Consider the following 17785-nt stretch of genomic DNA (forward strand, 5'->3'; position numbering starts at 1 on the left):
AATAGTAGGGGCCTTAGGCACTTTAAAAAAAAAAACACCCTCAATAAATCCCCTTAAGGGCCCATTTTAATTCTGCTTATGCTCTTGATGTGCAAGTTCTTACCCTGCTATCCCCCTAGAAGCAGTTTATTTCTGTCTGTCAGCACTGCCAAAGTGACAAAATCCCCTTTCCCACCCACCATGTAATTGCTCTGTTGTTGCCCTTCCCACACATGCCTGTAGAAAGAAAGCTTTCGCTTTATTTGTACTGCCAAAGTGAATAGCATCTCTTTCCTCCCTCCATGTGGCTTTCAAGTAGTCACACTATCATTAGTTATTTCTATTCTGGAGGAGCTCCCTGTCTGAGGAGGAAGAATACTCCATAGGAAGTAGAGCGAAGGCCTGATCTGAGAGCTCACCCGTGCCCCCAAATACTGGAGCTGAGAAATTTGGGGGTTGTAAGGAATGCAGAAGCAAGCATAACAAATAGAGGACATTCAGAGAAGGGTAGTAAAATAAGAAAAACAAAGTACCTGGCTGCACTTTTTAATCACATTTTTCTTATTGAAAAGGTTATGGGGCAAAGCAGCTCTCTTTGTTCTGTGTTTACACAATGCCATGCTATTGAATTTAGTCTATGACAGGAATATCCATTGGAATAGGGTTATTTTTGCTTTTCCAGTGTTTTTGTCATTCTCTTCTTCATTTAAACTTCCATTCTCTGCAGAAAACAAATGTCTAAAATTTGTTTGTGGCTTTAGTTTCTTTGGGGTTTATTTACCCACTTATTTTAAAGGTGCACTACAGATTAATTTCCTCCCCTCATTCTCGGTGCTAGGTGTATGACTACAAGAAGACCACACCATTGCTACTAACTAAATCACCAGAAATAATTTCTTTGGCTTGAATAAGGAAACTACCCATTAACTCTTACTAAATTTCACAATTCTCTGAAGCATGGTTACATGGAAACAAGAAATAGAGTTTCAGAACCACTGATCTCTAAGGCCAACAATGGACAATAAAATTATTTCTTAATAAAATTTAAAAATATAGTAACATAGCCTCAGATAGAACAGACTTTTATGTTAGATGTCCCAAGTTTTTCATGTAGTTTTGCTCCTTTGTGGCTTGGCAATCTAGGATTGGTAAATAGCCACAGGTACATTGTCAAATAATAGGAATAGCACATTTTGCAGTCAGCATCCTATCATCTTCAGCCTAACATTTCTGCAATGTGAAAATTCTCTTTGTGAAAAAAAGTCCTGGACAATGGTCTAAATCATATATTTGCTCTTCCTCTGAGCACTGGTGGTTGTCAAAACCTGTTGCACTCTAGTAGGGGAGCCATTTAGACATATTCCAGGGCTGGCTCCATGCAGACAAAATGCATTAGAGGCCACTCAAATACCATATCTAAACAATCACATGAACCTGCTTATGCCCACTTCATCCACAAGCTTTCCTGTACACCACATGCAGAAGTCAGCTACCCCCCTCCTCTGCAATGTGGAGCGCTGCCAGGCACAGAAAATATCGAGGGCTGGTAGGAATTAATCTATGTTACTTCCCAAGCATATATTTAGGGTATCAGAGGGGGTGTTATCAGGAACAATGCAAAACCCCAAGTTAGGAAAACAATGGGAAGAGTCTAATTTTAGTAAGAGCATAATGGACTAACCTTGATCCTGTCCCTCTCTGGATGCCCAGACTTCTTTCTGGGCTACTGTTCCTCCTCAGCACTCTCCCACTGTTCCAGTTACTTCCTCCTAGAGCAGTCTGTTTTTATTTAAACTTCTGTTTATTTAGAATTAATGAATTAATTTTTGAAGCAGCCAAAATGTATCTGTGAAGAAGCTGTGTTACAGTACCATTCATTCCCTGTGCTAACCCAAAGAAACATGTGCTGGGGAATAGCCTTGTTACGCTACCGACGATGATGCTCTGACGGTGCTGCCATGCTGGACACTGGCTGTGCACTTGTATATTTGGTTTCCAGTACTTCAGTCTGCTTTTTTTAGCCCTAACAGGACCTTCTCTCTCCAGTTCAGCTATTATCAAGTCTTCATAGCTGTGTCTGATTTCAACATTTTATAATCGGCTCTAAAATCTTCCATTTAAACCACAGCAGCATGGATTTGTTAATGGCAGCCTGGAAATAACAGCCTTTGTCATAAAGACCTACATTAAAATTTTATCTTTATGGAAATATTTACATTTGGGTTTGGATAAACAGAAACCAGTTACTCCTGCTGTGAGTACAGATCAGTGCTCATGCTGTAAAAATTGAGGGGATGAGAAACATGAATAAAGAGGCAACTCTGGAGGATGGTCCCCGACGATATGCAGAACCCCCCTCAAACCCTGTTATTTACTCCTAGATAGTGATTCTAAAGCTGAAATAAAAACATGTTCCTCAAAGTAGTTTTTGATGGGTTCAAATGTGATATTTCCATCAGTGATGATTTACTGTTCTCAGCAGTCCCATGGATCCAGCCCTCCTGAGAAATCACTCCCCTTCTCTGATCCCCCCAGACTTGTGGAATTTGGGAAAAGATTCAGATGGCCTTGTGAAATTGCAAAGCCTTGTTCTCTGTAACCTCTGATTTCTACTGATACTACCAAAGGAAGAGCATCGACAACTTCTATAACATCGGCCAGAGCCAATAAACTGCCCCTTGATGACAACAACTACTCACCAGGCTTGGACCAGCAGCTGAGCTTTGCCTTCCCAGTCCCAGCACTGGAGCCCTGCTGGTCATCCCAGCAATGGCTGTGCAATGCTGTCATCCAAAGGCAGCACACTTGGAGCATCCCAAATGGCTTATGTGGATGGCACACAAGACAGGGACTGAACGACTTCCACTCTCTTTGAATTGTGTTGGCACAGCAGTACTAAGAGGAATATGAACATGGGTAGTTATTTTTCAAGTCATTTCAGCAGGTGAGACCTTGCTTAGAAACATAGAATAAATACGCTGTGTAAGGTAGTGCCAGTCCTGTGTTAGGAATTTAAGGCATATATGTAAAAAAGGATTTAAGCAAACCATCACTAAATGCCTTGGCTTGTGCTGCTATTGCAGGATCAAGAAGCGGCATGCAGCATCCCACAGGCTGCGTAGCTCAGATACCCAACTGCCTGACATTTACGAGTGCCCCTAAGATGACCAGAAGAGTGACAGGTACCAAAGTACTATCCACAAAAAGCCAGCAGTATCCTAGATGAGCAGCTGACCAAGATTAGGTGACAAAAGGCCAGCAATACAAGGGAGCATTGCCCTCCACCTGGTGCACAGCTGAGCTGCGGTAACTCTGCTTCATGCTTCAAAGAGGCAAATTAAGCTCATCCTTGCTTGCTGCCAGCATCTGCAGGGCTATACGGTGTTACAGCATTTAACTGAGATCCAGTACATCTCTGTGTGAGTCTTTTCTCATCATAAGGGGCCTCAGATCCTCATGTCCTACCCTAACTCCAGGTGACACTGTGCTGATATGGGTGTGCTGGTATCATAACACATCGTGAAGGAAAGCGCTTTAGTCCTCTTCTGAAAAGCCAAAGAGCTTCAGTACTAATTGGCCAAGGAGAGAGGAGAAAATGTGCATAAGTAGGAGGGACCATGACTCTTCAGATTATTATTGCAAGCTTTCCTCTGGCAGCAAGAGTCTGGTCCCAGTGCACTCTCCTAGGAAGTGATCTACAAGTGATTTTACATTGCATGGATTTTACATAGATAGATAAAATACAGAAGGAACTGGGACTGGAACTCGGGACTCCCTCTTTTAAACTAAATGCCATAAGCACTCATGGTTCCTCCTTTCTGGACAAAAGTCCTAACACCATGCCACTGCAGAGGGTCAGAAAAAACAGAACTTAAATGAAAGCAGAGGCTTCCACCTCATTTCACCAAATCTAGTAGGCATTCACAAATTTTCAGACTCCTCCAGCAAGAAATCTGGATAGGGACTTTTTATGGGGATGTGTAGTGATCGGACAAGGGGAATGGCTTTCAGCTGACAGAAGGTAGGTTTAGATTAGACATTAGGAATAAATTCTTCACTGTGAGGGTAGTGATGCACTGGCACAGGGTGCCTAGAGAAGCTGTGTCTGCCCCATCCCTGGCAGTGTTTAAGGCCAGGTTGGACGGGGTTTGGACAAGCCTAGTCTAGTGTGAGGTGTCCTTGCTCATGGCAGGGGGGCTGGAATTAGATGACCTTAAGGTCCTTTCCAACCCAAACCATCCTATGATTCTATGAATATATTGTTTGAAGATCCTGCTTGATCAGGCTTAGCCATAAAGTTAGGCAATGAGCTGTTCAGCCATTTCAAGAGTAGGAAGCTGCTCACTGTGCATTGAGTTGATTACGAGATCTTTGGAAAGTCTGTAAGGAGAAAACTGTCCACAGGAGATTATGAGTCACATGCTGGTGCTCCAAATAAATGATGCTTTTTAGGACTGCAGTGTAAGATATACTCGACTACATTTAACCGAAGTACCACTTAGGCATCCCTGTTCTATCTTCCCTTTTAGAGGCTGATCCACCTGCTTGAGCAGTCCTGAAACTTCATTCAACTGACAAGGTTACAAAGTTTCTGCATCATATCTCTACTAGCTTTGATTCCCTCCTATTTTAAGCAACCATACGTGGAATGAAAGACAAGCACACATTTCTTAGGCAATCAAAGGCATTTAACTTTTGGCTGTGTGACACAGGATGAGAGATGTACCCAACCTCCCAACTTCTCGCCTGAACTCATGCTTCCTTCAAGGCTGACATTTCTCCTTCTGCCAAGTCCAATCAAAACCCTATCTCACAACTATCCTGAAAACTGCATTTACAACCAGTCCAAGGCTCCCTAGCCAGTGCCAGCTCTTCACATGCGTTGGAGTGGTTGGAAGGAAGGAGAACGGCCTTATGAAGCACACCTGCTTCTATGTACTGGACAAGAGCCTGTTCTCATTTCTGAGTCAGGCATGACACTTGTGAAGAGGCTAGAAGAATTATTCCTGTGTACGCTAACTCCAAAAGCAAAATACGTTCCCTGCTCTTCATGCAAAATGGAAACCCTTTCTTTTGCCTTCAGGATAATCTACAACCAGCTCCAAACTTGCACAGTCCGTTGATTTAAATCACAACTCTGTAGGGTAAAATTTGGCTTATGATGCCCTGTACTAATTTAGGAGGAAAAGAGGGGCCTTGCTCATGAAATATTTCAGGTATAATCAGGAAATTGTGGTTACAGATGCAATACAGGAGCATTTTGGCTTGGTAACCAAGGCAACACTTCTTGCTTCAAGACACACTTTTCTGTTGATAATCTATTGTAATGCCAGTAATTGCAGCTGACAAGGCTCTGTTTGTTGTGAGAGATAATTAGCACTTGAAATAAAGTAACAGATTTAAATAAACTGGGGGGAACTGAGTGGTGTGACCTGGTTGCTTTAGAAACAAACAAGAGCTTTGGGGGCCTGCACACTGTGTGACGTTAGTGGTGGCCTCCACAGCAACTGAACAATACCAATATTTTTTTTTCTCTTTCTCATCCAGGTTATATTTACATTGTAAAACAAAAATCCACAAAACCCCTCTACCTACCTTAGCAAACAAAACTACCAATGTTTTCATGTGCTTGTTCTTTTGCCTAGAATTTGATTTGTTTAAAAGCCAATGTTTTAAAGTGTTTTGGGTAATTGCACAGTTTAAAAAGCTGAGGGTGACTCCACACAAGGATGTGGAGGGAGTGTTGTTCATTCAGCAGATACCAGCTATGTCCCTAGGGTCAGCTTCAGTTTGCTGCCAGTTTATTCTAGTGCTGGTTTCATGGCTTGAGTTGTTAACATGGCTCCTTAGTTGATGCTTTGTGTTAGGTGTTGAGGTATATAGAAGTAGACAGGCAAACCAGGATTGTTGCCTGATGAAACGTGGGAACCTATATCCTGCAGAAGTAGTATTAATTAGATGGATGGGAAATGTGGGGGTCAGAAACCACAGCAATTCCCTTAAGCTCCACTAATAAAGCCAAACTTGTTATTATATTTTTCTTTCTGAAATGCTGAGACACAGCCGCTCAGTGGATAGCAAGAAGAGGAATACAATCCTACTGAACTTTTGTGCCATGGGGAATGGAAATATTTTACATAAACTTGTAGCTGTGGAAATGGGGATGCTTTTATGTTGAAGCAACACAATCACATGGCTGCATGCAGCTAAAACTAATCTACTCTAGTGATCCCCTTTTCCACAGTGCCCAAGCATTGTTTTCACAGTTAAAGAGAAAACAAGATTTCTTAAGAATATGAGATCAGCTTGTTTACAAGACAGGAATGAAGGCTCAGGCTACACAGGTTTGTAAGCTCAGGCTTACAGGCAAACACATGGCAGATCAGTGAACTGAGACCATGCCGCACAAGGTCAACAGTAGCAGCCCAAACTACAGGCCACATTTTTCTTCTGAAAGCCAGGCTAGAATGCTTCAGCTTCTCCAGAGTCTCACCAAACCCGCGAAACCTCCTTACCAGGCCATTGTCAAAACAGAGACTGCCTTGTAAATACATTCATCTCAGGGCTGGCCAGAAGGTTAAGTTAGTACCCTCTTAAGATTTGCTCATAAGACATTAAATGACTAACTATAGCTAGTTATATTCTTTCTTCAATGCTACATCAAAAAGACAACATCTCTGTTATCCTTAAGATAACAGCCACATTATTCCTCCAGTTCACATAAGAATCATACAATCATTATAAATTACTATTCACAGACCACGTAAGGCAACATAGTGATATTCTCAGGAGTCCAAAACTGAATTATTACTTTCTTTCTACAACTGAGGTCAGTGGTTAAAGATACCATAATTGAATTGCCTGCTGTTTGCTAGCCTCTGCTGAAGTTACAAAGATGGCTAGCAGAGTAAAACAGACTGAAGCCAAAGGGAAGCTTCCAAGGTCAGTGGTCAGGCTCTCCCCTGCCAGCTCCCACATGCCTAGTTTTTCATACAAGTTCACCAGAAGCAATCAAAGGTGGTGCTATCATCCTGTTAAAATTATAAGCTCAATGCATAGATTACAGTTGTCTTCTTTCTTTAGTAATCAGCAAATTAGTTTAATCAGGCAATGTTTCTGATTTTTAAATGCTTTAGAACACACAAAAATGTTGCATTTTAAAGTTATTTAAAAACCAACAACAAATAATGATCTGCAGTAGTTCCCCAGGAATTAAAAATGGCTTACAATTTGTAGCGTACTCAGGATCTTACCGCAAATCCCATCCCAGCCCCAGTTCTAAGTAGCTCATAAAAATGGCCTGTTTATTTTCTAAAACGATCTGCATAAAAAGATTAAGCTTATTTATTGTAAAAATTAACGTCTTGCTGAAACAGTAATGACTACATCACCGAAGAATGTTCTTCCCCTGAATGCCTCCCTCGGCAGTGCTGTGCAAGAAGACCCGCATTTATAGTCTCCTAGAATAAAGTTAATGCTCATAAGACTGTGCTCTTGTACGCCTACAGCTAAATCATGGTATCTAGCAGATGGTGTATGTGTGTTTCCTAATGCAATGTCTTGTATGTGTGTAGTTGTCATAATTAAATAATAACTCCCTACACCATCTCATGTAACGGGAGAGCCACAGCCATATTTCCCATCAGAGTGAAGCCGTCAAACCCAGCTGTGGGTAGATAAAGTAGGCTATAAGGAAACTAACACACAAAGCACCCCATCATCTCCTCTCAGGAATAAAATAAGTTCTTCTGTATGTGGCTAGTCCTTTTTAAAAAGTAAACAAAAACATCTCTGCCCCAAACTTGCCAAATACCAGGGACCCAACACATCCCTGAGGTTAAGTAATCTGTTCTCATGCCTAACATTAAGTAATCTATTCTTGTGGGAACGGAGTCCGGCCTGAGATTTTCCTTGCTTTTCATGGTCATCATCATGACAGGGAATTATGGACATCTGCAGGAGAAGTGTCTGTGAGACAAGGCAATTTGCAGCTATCATCTTCTTAAGATAAATGCAACAGCTGCTATTTATATTCCTTTATGGATGGGAGACAGAATGATAGGTCTCTGCAGATATTCATTCTTTCCTTGGCTTAGGAAGAGAATTAAGTTGTTGATTACGCCCAGCAAGAAACATCTCTGTTCAAACTGAGGACAAATGTAACTTATTTTAAGGGATACAAGTTTAACAATTCCAGTATTATCCTTCACTTTGCTGTAAAAAAATCCTTTTGTTGAGGATACTATAAATGCCTAGAACAGATGAAAAGCATTTAGCCTTTATTTCATAGTAAAAATTAGAATGTAAAATCAAGAAAAGCATCTTTCAAATTTGAGTGTGAAAGTTATACAGGAGGTAGTGGGAGCTATTTACCTCTTTTGTGTGAAAAAATACAAGGAAGCTTTGGCTCCTGCTGTCCTTTGGCCAGTCAGGGTTCTGCCCATGGATTAACCTCATCTTCCTCCTGCCCCAGGCAGGTTGAACATCCCAGTTAACTGGTTGCCTCTTGGGAGTGGGGAAGCAGTAAGCAACACCTCCCTGTGGCTTTCTCTTATTTAAGGTGGCACAGCAATAGCTGATCATCTTTCCTCCTCTTCAGGTTCAGAGAACTGCAAATTGAAACCAGGAGTCAGTTCTAAACTTTGTAAAGGGCCTCAACCTCTTAGCAAACAAATCCCTCCTATCTTGAGGATGCTGATGTCCTTTTTCTTTGCCTTGATAAATGGAAGATACAATTGTCTAGAACATGTGAATGACCAACTTGATATTATACTTCAGACTATGATAATTATGCTTCACATGTAAAAGAAGAAAAGAAAAATTCCACCTTTAAGTTTCACATCACCATACTCCAATTTAAAGTCAAGGTGAGCTATTGCCACAGGAATCTTATAAAGACAACAAACTCACTTTTTTTCCCTCCCAAAGTTTACACGATAATAAATATGCATGCCATGCTCCCTTCACAGTGTAGCTGTTAGAGAACACACTGTAATCTGTTTAAAGAGGAACATGAATCAGACTGATAAAAATAATTGGTTGGATTTTTCTTTTAATTTTTTTTTTAATATTTTAAATAAAGCTGTCAAAGGTTCCCGTGGTAATGAAGAGCTTTGTTGTTATGACAACTGCTTATTCCTTTTCCTTTTAAGAAGTCTGCAATTTGATAGGCAAAAACATCAGGAATAATTAAAACAAATGGTAAGTGAAGAAAAACATCTGCTAGGAAAAATCCCCACCCGAAATCTTAGCAATCATCTCGCTTGTGAAGTGACAAACTTCAGGTGGAGTGTCTTCATGTCAGCCAGCACAGGGGTGTTCAGCAGCTGCCAGGGCACCGGGTAACCCTTGTCAGAAAGCCTATGTTTTCATAAGGGGCACATATACATTTTTCACATGGCACACTGTCTTCCTCTCCAAAGTGTACTGTTACCAAAGAAGGGTCTTTTCAGACCTTGCTTTTAATTCTGCTGCTTCTCCATTTTATAAGCAGCCACAGTTCAAAACACGGCCTCCAAGTGTTTGGCAGACAGTGCTGGTGTCTCCTGCAACAAGCTTCCCTCTTGTTGCAGGATGGGGACTAGGCAACGGTGAGCTCTGGGCGAACTGGTGTGAATTAATAAGTTTTGCCAGGAAGAAAGGCTTCCCTTAAGAAGCAAAGGTGGACGTTGCCAAAAGTCCTGTAGTGAAGACAGAGCAATCCTCAGAGCATTGGCTGGGGCTGTACTGGGGGTCTTCATCGCTCTGATGGACCATCATTGTATGGGAAGCTAGAGCAGACCACACCTGAGAGGACAAGCACACAGCTTTGGTATTGACAGCCACACAAACACAATAGATACTGAAATGCATCAATCAAAAGTATTTCTGCTGTCTGGAACTAATGTTCAATTCAGGGAGAAGCAAACCATCGACAACTACCAAAAATTTGGGGAAGTTTTCCCCAAAGCAATTTTTTTCCACTCACTGTTATCTTATGGGTGTCCTTCCCAGGGGACATGTGACTGTCAGATTTTAGTCATTTCTTACATGTGATAATTAGTCTGCTCCACTTTACAAACTGCAAGATTTAACCCCATAGATGTAATATGACAGAAGGGATCCAAATGCATGTTCCTGGCTCTATAATGCTAATAAACTTGGTGTTTGGCAATAAGCTGTGATGATACACACTGCTCGGAGACTGGAATCAGGAGTGCCAACATTCCTGCTGTGCATCTGACTTCATGAGAAATAGGACACTTTGCAATAATTTCTGTAGCTTCACATGCCAGCTCGTACTGCCAGGCACACCACGGTCTCATTTTGCTGTTCTTTGCTGCACACGCTGCTCTCCATTGCTCCATCCTCTTGGAAACAATCCAACGCTCTTAAGCAGCAGAATGTTAACCGCTGTCTTGCTTTGCCACTGACATTTAAGAACCTGCATTTTTCATGAAGTCTCTTCTTGATACCCCTGCGCTCCTCATTCATTCAGCCAAGATACTCCTACAGAAAGTGAGGTTTTCAACATCTCTATCAAGAAAGTGCAGTCCCTGCTTGCTACCCTTTTCTATGCAGAGAGATTTCAGACATTCAAGAAAAGGAAATCTTGCTAAGAAGATGGTAGGGTTTGGAAATAAAAGCAGTATTCCAGTTGTTGCAAATGCAGATTTTTCTGAAGATGCGGTAGGAGTTTACAGCAGTGTAAAAACTCTCAAAGACCCACCTTTATTTTCTTTTTTTCTCTCCCTGAATTGGCTGTATTCCCACGTTAAAGACATCTTAATTGCCAGGTTGGACACTAGGTGGTGCTAGGACAGTGGTTTGCCTGGAAATTCATAGGAAAATTCGGGGTGGAAGAGGACAGTAGGCTGTAAATGGTTACTTGCCAATAAACCATTTGCTCTGGTGCAGCTAATCCATTCCTATCTGTCTTTGTTAGACTAACCCACATGACTAGACACCATTAGCTGGCATTAGGTGTTCCTAATGCTGCCATTTGCCAACCTTGTCTCCCATACATCCATAAGCTGTCAGGGGTATAATGCTCCTTTTGCCAACCTGTCACTCTTCCCCTCTCTCCTGTCCCCTGTGAGAGGGCACCAGCTCAGCTGCCTCCTGAATGCAGAGAGAAAGATGCTCCAGAAGTTTTCCTGAGCTAGCCCTGCCACTTGGGCAGGAGGGAGGCAAGCGGGCGGGACAGCTAAGCGGTCAGCTCTGCACCTCCTGCCTCATGCTGTGCCCCCAGCAGCTGTTCTAGCGGTTGTGCAGCTCACCAGGACAGGGAGCCGATTTGGGTTTAAAATAACCATTTCCCACCATGTCCCAGGTACACTTTTCTGCTAGTTTGGGTCCCTCACCCACTGCATCACCCTCGTGAGACAGTGTGTGGCAGTGCAGGGTCAGCGCTGCTCGCTGTTACTCGCAGCCAAAGTTGTCGTGGCCAGCTCTCCTGGTAGTGAAGGTACCCAAAATGACAAGCTTTGATGGAGCGGACAGGAGCCCCCTGCTTGGCTCCCTGCTCTCCTGATAAAACCCCCACTGTAGGGGTGCAAGGCTCAGTGTCCTCCAGCCACTTGCTCCCCCAGGCACCATGGTTCCCTTGCAGACATGTCGTATATCCTGTGCAGCAGCATTAAGGGGGGATGGTCCTCTGAAGGTTACGGCAGCTGCCACACACCATAGACTGTGACAGAGTGTGAAGAAACCTGATGAAGCCATGTTCAGAAGCGCTGTACTCCCAGAAGTGTGAGCGAATCTGGGGACAAAGAGAAATGGATAACACTTAGAAACCAGTTAGCGGGAAAGGCTTGTGCTCTCTGGTCTGGTTTTGACACCCAGCTGAAGTGCTTGACCTCACTTATGGAGTGCTATATGAGAGGCCTCCCATTACACCGTCCACTTGCCTCTGTCCCCTAGCCTTCAGGCAAACTGCACTCCCATATTTACAGACAGCAAATTAGATGAATTCTATGGGGTCAGTCAGGTGCAAACTGGACATAGCTCAACCTATTAATATTCAGAGAAAAAGAAGAGTTTGAAGAATATATCGTGTAGTCTCATGACATGGTATACCTAAAGGATAGGCTGAAACTGCAAAATTCAAAGCCCGATCAATTTTTCATGCGTCCAGTTACTTCCTAACTACAACAGTTAGGCTGTCTCTGCTTCAACCTAAATCATTTTACTCAAAACATTAGGAATAGCAAAGTAAAGAGGCCCCAGAGATGCTGCACGTGGCGCTTTCTGTTGTCAGAGAGCGTTATTTAGAAACAGGATCAGTTTAAGATAAAGTTAAAACCAAAACAAACACCAAACAAAAAAACCCTTTAAATAATAAAATGCAATTTCAGAATAACTAATGGGATAACAGCAAGTAAATAAACATTCTTGAGAGGTGCACTGAATGTACTGAACCTAAAGATATAAGAGCTGCCTTAACAGTGTACAAGGCCTACTCCTGGAAACAAGAAATTCATAACAATATATGAAACATAATGCAAGTCATTCTTTTGTTTTCTTTTGTTTTTAAATTGACAAAATGCCGCTTCATGGCAAACAGAAAAATCTCTGTAAGAATCCTCCAACTTCCGTATTTACCTATATGAAATATCTAGTCTAGAGCATGCAAACAAAGACTTGAAACTGTACTTCTAGGTAAGTGTCCACGAGGTGTAAACACAAAACTACTCTGCTCACACATCTGAGTCCACATTTTTCTTCCAGACCTTTTTACAGTCACTGGCAGATGTCTTGGCACAGAGAGAAAAGAGACCTGAAACCTCAGAATTGCAGAGAAGAATGAACATGCTCTCACCCAGGAAAAGCACACTATAAATTTAGCATTTTGGCCTTTTGGTGCTTGTATTAATGCACAACACGACACCCATCACATCCTCATTCATCAGCTACCTGTGGCAAGGCAAACATTCTCCAGTGGATAGGGTAGGAACGGGGATTTAGCAGCTGGCTGCATCCGCCCTATTGCAGTTAACCAGTAACTGAGAAACTCCGGGTATTTGTAATGATGCTCTCAGATGAAGATATCGAGATCCAGGTGTGCTGCCCCCAGCGAGCACCCTGTGCACAGAAAGACCTAGACTGCCTGGAAGTGAAGCCTGGAAAGTTGTGGGGAGCATGCAGGTGATTCTATGATTCTATGATTCAGCTAGTGAGAAACAGTTCAACAGCCCTTAGCAAATCACACAGCATCCTCTGCACTGCCTGTGGCAGCAAAGAGGTTCTTCCATTTCCTCATTTCCTAGATTAAACTAAGTAGGAAAGTATTCTTAACAGTGAGAAAGTCCACATGCACATAGGAAAATTCAAACTAGCCACTGTGACTTATATCTGTGTCTTCATCAGTCAAACTAGTTTTCATGAAGAGACAAGCCTGTGATGGAGCCAGGGACAGTATCACAGCAAATTATTTCACAAAATCATTAATTACTAAAGGTCAGAACAATATTACATAAATCTTAAAGTGTCGTTTAATTGAATACGCTATGTTTTAGTTATTCCAGCCAGACTGTGAACAGCTTTCTATGGAATTCTTGCCCTTCCCTCTTCCACTCTTACTATGCATTCAGGGAGCTTTGAAGACTATGGTTTATACACATTAAAAAAAGAAGAAAAAAAAAAAAAGAAAAAGAAAGAAAAAGGAACAGTAACTAGGTGGCCATTTTATTATCTAAATAAGTGGTCTCAGACAACCATCTTGTTAATGCATGCTGTAAAATATATTGCCCCTGCTCGGTGGATGTAAAACAAACACAGAGATTTGTGGATTCTGGCAGTTGCTGCTTGCTCAGGAAGGCTCGTGGATCTTGTCACAAATATAAAATGTAGATTTTTTTAATATATAGGTATTTCCAGCCTGGCAAAGTGATTAAAGTCAGAGTATGCCCATCTCCAACTATCCAAAGGCATACAAATGAAAAAAGGAAAATATTAGCAACAGTTAACAAGGGGGTGGTTCAGAAGACCCAGATGTGTTTATGGCTTTTAACCTTCTGAAAATAAAAAATACAGTGGGGCTAGCCTGACAAGAACTGGTCACCTGTGACTTCACGAGCACATATAAGCGACCCTGTTCTTTTCTGGTAGAGAACTTAGCAGGGTTAGTCCTAGAGAGAGAAACAAACGTAATTACACAAGGCACTAATAAGATTTGCAGCTCTTTTGGTAATAACTAGTGAAATCGATGCAAACACAGCTGACGAACATTGACACAGAGCTGCTGAGCAAAACTCCAGGACATGAGGTGTGGATCCTCAGATACAAAATGAGACACTGAATACTGACTGACAATACCCAGCCTGCTGTGTGCATTTATTACAACGCGTATGCTTGCAGCAGTTTAGTGGGGGGAAAGCAGTATCCATGAACAGCTCCTTGCAAAGTCATTCTCAAATGCCTGCGATCCCGGCTTGTTCTGTTGCTTCCCTTTCAGTGAATGAGCGTAACTACGCTGTCATTCTGTGCTCCCCAGGGATATTTATTAGACAATGGCCAGCAAATCACCTTCATTATAGCAACCAAATGCAAAGCCTTGAACAATGCAAAGATCTTTCAAGTTTACGGGCAGTGCTTCCGGAGAAAGAGAAAACGAGTGTGAATTTAGTTTTGTTCTTTGCATCCTGTCATCCCTCAACATCCAAGGGCTTCAGCTTGCTGCAGCCAGACTGTTGAGGACCCCTATGGATTAACATGAAGCCAGGAGACAGTAAGAGATGATCAGACGGCAATCACAGAAGCAGACGCGTAAAGGATCTTTTCATTTCACCAGGTGACGGACCTGATACGCTAATTGAAACAATATCTGTGTCTGCTCATGCGATTCCAAGCCACTAAAGCTCTGTTTTTGACACAGGCATGATAAAAATAAAGTCCTCTTCAAAAGAGTAGCAGTGACCTCATTCAGACACGTTCATTTCCATGAAAGGTAAATTTGGCAGACAAAGTAGCGATGCAGACAAAGTAGCGATGTTAGCAGTTTGTTCCTCGGAAGTAAGGCAGGGGGGAAGGAAAACCATCGCATAGTTTGTCTTTCCGTCAGGCTGATCTTCTTCAGCAGCCTGAATAAGCAATTTGCTACTAGCGAGTTGCGGTGAATTTGTCCCGTGTTTGCAAGATCAGTCAGTGAGCAAAGCTGTTTTCAGTTAATAAATATTTGATTTACAAGGTACCGTAAGTAATAAAAAGGGAAGGGAGTTTAGCTGCTGGGAGGTTTGTTTAGCACTTTAGTGGGGATAACTAACAACCAGCTTTGGTTGTTTTTCCTTCTTCACATGGCCAGTGGGCAACCAACTTTATCAGTCTTGCTGTATTACACCTTGTAGTGAGCAGAACTAACACACGGAGCAAAAAACAGAGGTGGACTGGGACACCCACCATTGACAGAAGCACAGCTGAAGGGAACACTCTTAGATTCTCCTTTCTTCTTCTCTGCAAGTAACCTGTGATAAATATTGCATTTCTCAGTATCATTGGGAAAAATCAAAACTGTTTGATCCTTTCTATATGATATAGGTAGCTGGGGGGGGGGGGGGGGGGAGGAGGGGGAAAGGATATAAAGGAGCAGGTACAGAACAGCTAGCAGCATTTTATCAAAGCAGAAAAGACCCAGAAGACACCAATCAGCCAACTATATAGTCCTGGGTATTTTGGATAGAGCTGGAAAACATAAGTGGGCATGCACACGTGAAAAAAGAAAAAGAAAAAGATAGGCAAAAAACCACCTGTGTTTAAAACCCCCTAAACCAGCTATAATATAAAAGGGTGGGTTTTTTTTGCGTTTTTATTTCCTCCTAGAGCACTGAGCCTCTAGGTGGGGATGTGGTAATGTGGGCAAGGCAGAGAAGAGGGCACCAGGAGGCCTGAAGTGCAATGCAGAGCACAGGTGAGCACACTTTGCATGCTGAAGGAGCTGACATGTCTGTTCTCAGTCTCCGGTCTGCACAACAGACCTCCCGTGTGACCATAGGCACATCACTTAGTCTTTCAGATCTCCAGTTCCATCACTAGCAAAAAGACTGGCTACCCTACCCGCTGCTCAGGCACATCAGGTTGTTTCATGCAGGAGGGTTGAGGCGTGTAGCAGGTACTAAAAAAGCACAGAATATTATTGTTAGAGTCGTGGCTGTTCGCTGCAGATGAAGGACTGCACCAGAAACGTAATAGCCTCTTTCTGAGGGCTCAGGACAGCAGTAAGGATGTCCATACACCTCACCAGAAATACTGTGTATACACAGTTATTGATTTCTAGGATGCTGTCAGCAGTTGTTTCCCAGTAACTACCAGTAGGACAGAACAAAGTGCTTTCTCTGTCAAGTACAAACTAATACTTCTGAATTCTACCTCTTCAGTCTGTACAACGTTACTCTGCTTTATACTGCTTCGTATTTGTTCCCAGAGTTATTCCAAGTTTTTGCCTAGTGAGAGCACTACAAAAACCCTGGACAGCCTACAGGTGAGGACAGACCATACGTCTTACAAAGCAGCCTCCGGAAAATCAGCCCCTTCCCCGTCCCTGCCACACAGAGAGGGCAGCAAAAGGCAACCCTGCACAACACCATGCCTACAACCGCATGGCAGCCCTGCTGCCTCGGCTAGGCTGGCCTAGCTCTGCTCTGAAGTGCTGTGCTGGAGGTCAGTGGCTGGTTTCCCCACTGGAGCGAGCGGCAGGCACTTGTAAGAGCAGCTTTTGCATCACTGGTGCCAACTGGGTGCTGAGCAGTGAGAAGACAGCCTTGTCCAGCACGGCTGTGGAAGCAGCTCCAGCAGCAGATGAACAGTGAGGACGGATGACCCCGGCTCACCCCCTTCCAGTAATGAAGAAAGGTCCATGTTCACTTTTCTACCAGAGCATAAATACCGCATTTAAATTTTGTTCCAGGCTTGAGGAAAACTTCATGACAGGAGCTTCAGCAAAGCATATCCTTCTGCAAAAAAAGGCTTTAACGAATCGATGTTTCCTGACGAAATATAGTTTTTGCCAGAAATCCTGTCCAGCTTCCCTATTCAGTTATCTATCTCTATAAAGATTGCAGTCCTCCATCTGCAAAACAAGGATAAGAATTTTACCTTCTTTTTATGAAGCACAGTAGGATCTATAGGTGAACAGCTCACAGAATAAGGTGCTATTAAAAACTAGTGCTTTCAAAACAGATCTGACAGCTGCCACACTGATACTGGACAACAATATTCAAATAGGGCAGAAAGTAGTAACTTTGGCATGAATGATCCCACATTATATTAAGACATGAGGTCATTCACCTGGAACTGGAGTCCAAGGGGCATGCCAAGTGGTTTGCGGAAAGGAAGGAGCAGGCGGAGGGTACACTTTATATATGCTTTACTTTTTAACAGTTATTGGGAAATCTGTTAAACTAAACTGCAGTAGTTGGACCACAAATGTTTATTGTAATAACAGCAGCATTATAAAACTGATCAGCCCCATCCTTCAGAAACAGGCTGTGCCTCTGTTTGTTTTTCTGCTGAGGAGGGACGTGTCCCAGAGGATCTCCCTTTGGGAACCCCTGTCTCGGCATGAAATGAATAACACGATTTATGTAGACATTGCCATCTTCTTTCCTTTCTCAGATAGAAAATGGCTTTATCTAGTCAGGTAATGTCACAATAAAGTAGTACAGTAGAAATTTCATCACTGAATGGTCTAAAAGAGGCAGATCACCCAATCTATATTTTCACAGGCTTTTTAAACAACGTGCTGTGTTCAAATGGCAGCAAGCGGTAAAGGGGGGATGCGGGAAACGCAAATAACCACAAAACCAAACAACTGGCACTGCATCACAGATTTTAA

General features: G+C 42.6%; 1 long non-coding RNA gene across 1 annotated transcript; it reads right to left on the reverse strand.

Annotated features, from left to right (window-relative positions):
- Window positions 1-8260: 8260 nt before the first annotated feature.
- On the reverse strand, window positions 8261-12942 carry LOC136007227 (uncharacterized). Its single transcript, XR_010609536.1, has 3 exons — window positions 12874-12942; window positions 9219-11719; window positions 8261-8588 (listed from the first exon to the last, which is right to left on the reverse strand). It is a non-coding gene; the product is annotated as an uncharacterized LOC136007227 (long non-coding RNA).
- Between the last annotated feature and the right edge of the window lie 4843 nt (window positions 12943-17785).

This window comes from Lathamus discolor, chromosome 1 (assembly GCF_037157495.1).
Source record: "Lathamus discolor isolate bLatDis1 chromosome 1, bLatDis1.hap1, whole genome shotgun sequence".
Classification (NCBI taxonomy): domain Eukaryota; kingdom Metazoa; phylum Chordata; class Aves; order Psittaciformes; family Psittacidae; genus Lathamus; species Lathamus discolor.